We start from the raw sequence: 9,324 nt of genomic DNA on the forward strand, positions 1-9,324 counted from the left end.
GTCATTTATAAAAACTACAAAGAGCAGAGGCCCAAGAGCAGAGCCCTGCAGGACCCCACTCAACACTGTCCTCCAGGCAGAATACTTTCCATCTAAAACCACTCTCTGCCTTCTGTCAGCCAGCCAATTCTGCATCCAGATAGCCAAATCTTCCTGTCTCCCATACTTCCTGACTTTATGAATGAGCCTACCATGGGTAACCCGATCAAATGCCTTGCTGAAATCCAGATACACCTCCTTGACACCTCTTGACACCTCCTCAAAGAACTCAATAAGATGTGTGAGGCATGACCTGGCCCTCACAAAGCCATGCTCACTGCTTTTAATCACATTATGTTTTGCCAAATAGTCATAAATCCTATCCCTCAGAATTATTTACAAAACTATGCTAACCACAGATGTAAGATTGACTGGTCTGTAATTGCCAAGGATTTCGCTATTCCCCTTCTTGAAAAGAGGAACAACATTCGCTTCCTTCAATTCTCCGATACGACTCCTGTGGAGAGGGAGGAGGCAAATATCCTCCCCAGCAGCTTAGCAAGCTCCTTTCTCACTTCCCGGAGCAGCCTAGGATAAATCTGATGTGGCCCTGGGGACTTATCAATCTTAATGTTCTCCAAAATTTCTAGCATATCAATCTTGATCTGGTCAAGACTGTATCCCAGCTCCTCTAAGTTTTCATTTATAACAAGTTCCCTTTCCTTGGTGAAAAACTCATTTAGGGCTTTCCCTATCTGTTCAGACTCCACGCACAAGTTCCCTCCGCTATCAGTCCTACCTTCTCCCTGATTATTTTCTTATTCCTCACGTATGAGTAAAACGCCTTTGGGTTCACCCTCATCCTTCTTGCCAAGCCTTTTTAATGCCCCCTCCTGGCTCTCCTCAGTCCATTTCTGAGCTCCTTTCTAGCAAGCCTGTAATCCTCTAAAGCTGTGCTAGATCCTTGCTTCCTCCACCTTACATAAGCTGCCTTCTTCCTTTCGACGAGAAGTTCAGCTGTTCTCGTCATCCAAGGTTCCTTAATCTTACTTCTTCTTACCTGCCTCAGAGGAACAAATTTGTGCATTACTCGCAACAACTGCTGCTTAAATAGTCTCCACATGTCTGCTGTAAGACTCATAGAACAAGGATCATTACAGCGCAAAATAGGCCCTTTATGGAATCGCTCAGCTAATACTGGAAGTTTGACAAATACAACATAGAACATTACAGCGCTGAACAGGCTGTCTATGGAACTGCTTGCCTAATAATGGAAGTTAGACTCATAGAACTTGGGGCATTACAGTGCAGTACAGGCACTTTATGGAACCGCTCGCCTAATAATGGGCACTAGACTAACACAACATAGAACATTACAGCGCAGTATAGGACCTTTATGGAATGCGTGGCTAATAAAAGAAGTAAGGCTCATAGAACATAAAACATTACAGGCCCTTTGTGGAACCACTCGGCTAATACTGGAAGTTTGACAAATACAAGAGAGAACATTACAGTGCAGTGCAGGTCATTTATGGAAACGCTCGCCTAATAATGGACACTAAACGAATACAACAGAGAACATTGCAGCATAGGACAGGCCATATATGGAACCGCTTGCTTGATAATGGACGTTAGACTCATAGAACATGGAGCATAACAGCGCAGGGACAGGCATTTTATGGAACCACACGGCGAATACAGCAAGTAAGGCTCATAGAACATAGAGCATTACAGCGCTGTACAGGCCCTTAATGGAACTGCTTGGCTGATACAGGAAACTAAACTAATACAGTACAGAACATTACAGCGCAATACAGGCCCTTTATGGAACCGCTCAGCTGATACAGGAAATTAAACTAATACAGTACAGAAGATTACAGCGCAGTACAGGCCCTTTATGGAACCGTTCGCCTAATAAAGGAAGTTAGTCTCAGAGAACATAAAACATTACAGTGCAATGCAGGCCCTTTATTGAACTGCTCGGCTATACTGGAAGTTTGACAACTACAAGAGAGAACATTACAGTGCTGTACAGGCCATCTATGCAACCGCTCGCCTAATAAAGGAAGTTAGACTCATAGAACATGGGGCATTACTGCGCAGTACAGGCCCTTTATGGAACCGCTCAGCTAATACTGGACACTAGACTAATACAACATAGAACATTATAATGCAGGACGAGCCCTGTATGGAACCACTTGCTTGACAATGGAATTAGACTGATAGAAGATGGAGCATTACCGCTCAGTACAGGTACTTTATGGATTTGCTCAGCTAATTCAGGAAGTGAGACTCATAGAACATGGGGCATTACAGCGCAGTACAAGCCCTTTACGCAATCGCTCATCTAATACTGGACGTTAGACTAATACAACATAGGACATTACACCACAGTACAGGCCCTATATGGAACCGCTTGCTTGATAATGGAAGTTAGACTCATAGAATATGGGGCATTACAGTGCAGTACAGGCACTTTATGGAACAGCTCGGCTAATAATGGACACTAGACTAATACAACATAGAACATTACAGCGCAGTAGAGGACCTTTATGGAAATGCTTGGCTAATAAGGAAGTAAGACTCATCGAACATAGAACATTACAGCACAATACAGGCCATTTATGGAACCGCTGGCTGGGTTCATACTGGAAGTTTGACAAATACAACATGAACATTACAGCGCAGTACAGGCCATCTATGGAACCGCTCACCTTATAAAGGAATTAAGACTCATTCAACATGGGGCATTACAGTGCAGTACAGGCCCTTTATGGAACTGCTTGTCTGATAATGGGCACTAGACTAATACAACATTGATCATTACAGCACAGGACAGGCCCTATATGGAACTGCTTGCTTGCTGATGGAAGTTAGACTGATAGAACATGGAGAATTATAGTGCAGTACAGGCACTTTATGCCACTGCTTGGCTAATACCGGATGTTCAATTAATACAAGGAAGTAAGACTCATAGAACATAAAACATTAGAGTGCAATACAGGCTGTTTATGGAACTGTTCGCCTAATAATGGACACTAGACGAATACAACATAGAACACTACAGTGCAATACAGGCCCTATATGGAACCACTCGCTTGATAAGGGATGTTAGACTCATAGAACATAGAGCATTACAGCGCAGTACAGTGCAGGGAGGAAAGGGTCGTGTGAGGGAGCTGTGGTTTAATAAGGAATTGAAATCCTTTGTTAAAGGGAAGAGGGCGGCCTATGTAAAGATGAGGCGTGAAGGTTCAATTGGAGCGATGGAGAGTTATAAGGTAGCCAGGAAGGATCTGAAGAGAGAGCTAAGAGTAGCAAGGAGGGGACATGAAAAGTCCTTAGTTGGTAGGATTAGGGAAAACCCAAAGGCTTTGTATAGGTATGTCAGGAATAAAAGAATGACTAGGGTAGGAATAGGTCCAGTCAAGGATAGTAGTGGGAAGTTGCGTGTGGAGGCTGAAGAAATTGGGGAGACACTGAATGAATACTTTACGTCAGTATTTACTCAGGAACAGGACATTGTTGCCGATGTGAAGACTGAGTCACAATTAATTAGAATGGACGGCTTTGAGGTATGTAGGGAAGAGGTGTTGGAAATTCTGGAAAGGGTGAAAATAGATAAGTCCCCTGGGCCTGATGGCATTTATCCTAGGATTCTCTGGGAAGTAAGGGAAGAGATTGTAGAGCCATTGGCCTTGATTTTTATGTCCTCGTTGTCTACAGGAATAGTGCCAGAAGACTGGAGGATAGCAAATGTGTTTCCCTTGTTCAAGAAGGGGATTAGGGATAACCCTAGTAACTATAGGCTGGTGAGCGATTGCTGTTCTCTTTATTAGAGATAGGGATGGCTGTCCTCTACACTGTTCTCAGGGACTACTCTTCCCTACAATGCATGCAGGACTGCTGTTCTCTACAATTTACACAGGGACTACTGTTCTCTTCCATACCTTCAGGTACAGCTGTTCTCTACATTATACGCATGACTTCTGTTCTCTACATGAGACACAGGATCTGCTCTTCTCCACAGTGTACACAGAGACTACTGTTTTCCATATCATAAACAGGGACAGCTGTTTTCTACATTATTCACAGGGTTTGCTGTTCTCTATGTTATGCACAGTCACTGCTGTTCGATATACTATGCACAGTGGCTGCTGTTCTCGAGATTTGACATAGAGACTGCTATTCCCTGGATGAGACACAGCTGTTCTCTATATTAAACACAGGGATTGCTGCTCTTTTTATTAAACACAGATACTGCTGTTCTCTATATTGTACACAGGGACTGCTGTTCTCTATATTGTACACAGGGACTGCTGTTCTTTATATTATGCACAGGCATTTCTGTTCTCTCAAATAGACACAAGGATTGCTGTTCTCTGTATTATACACAAGGACTACTGCTGTCTATATTATGCACAGAGACTGCTGTTTTCTATATTAGACACAGAGACTTCTATTCCTATTATTAAACATAGGGGCTGCTGTTCTTGATATTATACACATGGACTGCTGTTCTTTTTTATACACAGAGATGGCTGTTCTCCATATTATGCACAGGGCTGCTGTTCTCCATATTGTACACATGGTCTGCTGTTCTCTCTTATAGGTAAAAACAATGACTGCAGATGCTGGAAACCAGATTCTGGATTAGTGGTGCTGGAAGAGCACAGCAGTTCAGGCAGCATCCAAGTAGCTTCGAAATCGACGTTTCGGGCAAAAGCCCTTCTTCAGGAATAAAGGCAGAGAGCCTGAAGCGTGGAGAGATAAGCTAGAGGAGGGTGGGGGTGGGGAGAAAGTAGCATAGAGGCTCTCTTATAAACAGACACTGTTGTCCTCTATAATAGACACAAGGACTGCTGTTCTCCATTTTATACAGTGGTAAGGCTGTTCTCTATATGAGACAAAGGTTGTTCTCTTTCACACACAAAGAGACTACTAATCTCTTTATGAAACACAAGGGTTCCTCTTCTCTATGTTATACACAGGGATTGCTGTTCTCTATGTTGTATGCAGGTCTGCTGGTCTCTCCATCCTAAACTGCTGTTTATTAAACACAGGAACTGCTGTTCTCTGTATGTGCCACTGGATCTACTGTTCTCTACAGTATACACAGGGACTACTGTTCTCCACATTAGAAACAGGGACTGCTGTTTTCTACATTAGTCTCAGGGTTTGCTGTTCTCCATATTATGCTGTTCTTTATAGTACATACAAGGACTGCTGTTTCCTATATGAGACACAAAGATTGCTATTCTCAATATTATACACAAAGTCTGCTGCTCTCTTTATTAAATACAGGGTCTGCTGCTCTCTTTATTGAACACAGTGACTCATGTTCTCTATATTATTCACAGTGCTAGCTATTCTCTATTTTGTACAAAGTTTATGCTGTTCTCTATATTATCCACAGGGATTGCTGTTCTCTTTATTAAACATAGGGACATCTGTTCTCTTTATTAAATGCAGGGACTGCTGTTCTCTATATTTTATGGAGGGACAGCTGTTCTCTGCACTGTACACAGGGACAGCTCTTCCCTACAATGTGTGCAGGACTGCTGTACTCTACATTTTACACAGTTACTATTGCTCTCGACCCAGGGACAGCTGTTCTCTACATGATATGCATCGACTGCTGTTCCCTACATGAGACACAGGATCTGCTGTTCTCTGCGATACATGAGACTACTGTTCTCCACATTATAAACAGGAACTGGTGTTTTCTACATTATTCACAGGGGTTGCTGATCTCTATATTATGCACAGGGACTGCTGTCTTTCATATTATTCACAGGCACTGCTGTTCACTAAATTAGAAACAGGGACTGATGTTCACTGAATTACTCACAGGGACTGATGCTCTCTGTATTATACACAGGGACTGCTATTCTCTATATTATACAGAGGGACGTGTCCTCTGTATTTCACACAGCAACTGCTGTTCTCTATATTATACACAGGGATTGCTGTTCTCCTTATTAAACACAAGGACTGCTGTTCTCTAGGATCTGCACAGTGAGTGCCGTTCTCTATATTATATGTAGAGACTGTTGACCTCTACAATGTATGCAGGACCGCTGTTTTCTACATTTTACACAGGAACTACTGTTCTCTACCAGACACTCAGGGACAGCTGTTCTCCACCTGAGAGACAAGATACACAGGGATAGTTGTTCCCTCTGTGAGACACAGGGTCTGCTGCGTTCTTGATGAAACACAGGCACTGGTTTTCCCTACAATAGACACGGGGACTGCTCTTCTCTATATTATGCACAGGGATAGCTGTTCTCCACATTATACATTCAGTCTGCTGATCTCCATATTATACACAGGGACTGTTGTTCTCTATGTTATAGAGAGGGACTGCTGTTCACTATTTGAGTCACGGGGTCTGCTGCACTCTTTATTAAACACAGGGAATGCTATTCTCTGTATTATGTACAGGCACTAGTGTTCTCTAAAATAGGCATAGGGACTGTTGTTCTCTAAAATAGACACAGAGACTGGTGTTTTCTACATTATGCAAAGGGATAGCTGCTATTTTCTGTATTATATGTCGGGACGGCCATTCTCTGCACTGTACATAGGAACTGCTCTTCCCTACAATATATGCAGGACCGCTGTCCTCTACATTTTACACAGGTACTACTGTTCTCTACCATACACTCAGGGACAGCTGTTCTCTACATTTCTCTACATAGCAATCCCTATGTACATTATAGAGAACAGCAGTCGCTGTGTATACTAGAGAGAACGCTTGTCCCTGTGTATATTATAGAGAGCAAGAGTCCCTCTGTGTAATATAGAGAACAGCCCTACCTGTGCACAATATGGAGAACAGCAGTCCTTGTGCCAATTTAACAGAACAACAGTGCCCGTGTATAAGAGAGAACAGAAGCCCCTGTGTACAATATAGAGAACAGCAGTCCCTGAGTATAAAAAAATTGAACAGCACTCTGTGTATAATATCGAGAACAGAAGAGCCTTTGTACAATATGGATAACAGCTACCCCTGTGTATCAGAAAAGAGAACAACAGTCACTTTGTCTATTTTAGAGAACACCAGTGCCTGTGTATATTGTAGAAAACAACATTCTCTGTGTTTAATAAAGAGAACAGCAGACCCTGTTTGTCAAATAGGGAACAGCAGTCCCTCAGTGTAATATAGAGGACAGCAGTCACTGTGTATAATGTGGAGAACAGCAAACACTGAGAAAAATGTAGAAAATAGCAGTCCCTGTTTCTAATGTGGAGAACAGTAGTCCCTGTGTATATTGTAGAGAATTGCAGATCCTGTGTCTCATGTAGAGAACTGCAGTCCAAGTGTATAACATAGAATACAGCTGGTAGAGAACAGTAGACCCTGTGTAAAGTGTAGAAAAATGTGGTCCTGCATACATTGTAGAGAGTAGCAGTCCCGACATATTATATAGAGAACAGCAGTCCCTGTGTTTGATAACAAGAACAGCAATCCCTGTGTTTCATAAAGAGTGCAGCAGTCTCTGTGTATAATACAGGGAACATGTGTCCCTGTGTATATTACAGAGAGCAGGAGTCCCTTTGTGTAAAATAGAGAACAGCCTTACCTGTGTATAACAGGGAGAACAATGGTCCTTGTGCCCATGTGTAAGAGAGAACAGCAATCCCTGTGTCCAATATAGAGAGCAGCAGCCATGTGCATAATCTAGAGAACAGCAGTTCTCGTGTTTAATAATGAGACATCAATCCTAGTGTTTAATAATGAGAATAGCAGTCCTTGTGTCTAATATAAAGAACAACAGTCACTGTGTATAATATATCTTAAATAGCAGTACCTGTGTATAATATCGAGACAGCAGTCGCTGTCTATGATATAGAGAACATGTATCCCTGTGTATTTTATGGAGAGTAGGATTCCCTCTACATTATATGTATGGATTGCTGTTCTCTACATGAGACACAGGATCTGCTGTTCTCCACAATATGCCCATGTAGGGGAATGGGCCTGGGTGATTTGCTCTTCGAATGGTCAGTGTAGACTTGTTGGGCCAAAGGGTCTGTTTCCACACTGTAAGTAATCTAATCCAATATACACATGGACGACTATTCTCCACATTGTGTACAGGGACTGCTATTCTCTATAATAGACACAGGGACTGCAGTTCTCTAAAATAGGCAAAGGAACTGCTCTTATCTGTACAATGCACAGGGATATCTGTTCTCCATATTGTACACATGGTCTGCTGATCTCTATATTTTACACAGGGACTCTATATAACACAGAGGGACTGCTGTTCCATATCTGAGACACAGTGTGTGTTGCTCTCTTTACTAAAACCAGTGACTGCTGTTTTTATATTACACACAGACACTGCTGTTCTCTAAAATAGACACAGGCATTGCTGTTCTCTGTATTATACACAGGGTTGCTGTTCTCTTTCTTGTACACAGGGACTGCTGTTCTCTCTTATACACTGGCACGGTTGTCCACTATAATAGACACAAGGACTGCTGTTCTCCCTGTTATACACAGGTAGAGCTGTTCTCTATATTACACACAGGGTCTCCTGCTCTCTATAACATACACAGGTCCACATGTTCCCTATACTATACACAGTGACTGCTGTTCTCTATATTATGCACAGTGACGGCTGCAGTCTTTATGAAACACAGGGATAGCTGTTCTCCACATTGTACAAATGCACTGCTGTTCTCTATACGATACACAGAGAGCGCTGTTCACAATTTTTATACACAGGGACTGCTGCTCTCTGTATTGTACACAGGGACTGCTGTTCTCTATATTATATGTTGGGACTACTGTTCTCTACAATGTACACACGACCACAGTTTTCTACATTTTACACAGAGACTACTGTCCTCTAGTAGTCACTCAAGTCCAGCTGTACTCTATATTCTACACTGGGACTGCTGTTCTCTACATGAGACAGAGGATCCGCTGTTCTCAGGAACTACAGTTCTCCACATTAGAAACAGGGACTGCTGTTTTCTACATAATTCTCAGTGTTTTGCTGTTTTCCATATTATTCACAGTGATTAGATTACAGATTAGATTAGATTAGATTACTTACTGTGTGGAAACAGGCCCTTCGGCCCAACAAGTCCACACCGACCTGCTGAAGCGCAACCCACCCATACCCCTATATTTACCCCTGCACCTAACACTACGGGCAAGTTAGCATGGCTGATTCACCTGACCTGCCCATCTTTGGACTGTGGGAGGAAACCGGAGCACCCGGCGGAAACCCACGCAGACAAGGGAAGAATGTGCAAACTCCACATAGTCAGTCACCTGAGGCAGGAATTGAACCCGGGTCTCTGGCGCTGTTCTCTATGTCACAC

The sequence above is a fragment of the Chiloscyllium punctatum genome, chromosome 8 (assembly GCF_047496795.1).
Source record: "Chiloscyllium punctatum isolate Juve2018m chromosome 8, sChiPun1.3, whole genome shotgun sequence".
Classification (NCBI taxonomy): domain Eukaryota; kingdom Metazoa; phylum Chordata; class Chondrichthyes; order Orectolobiformes; family Hemiscylliidae; genus Chiloscyllium; species Chiloscyllium punctatum.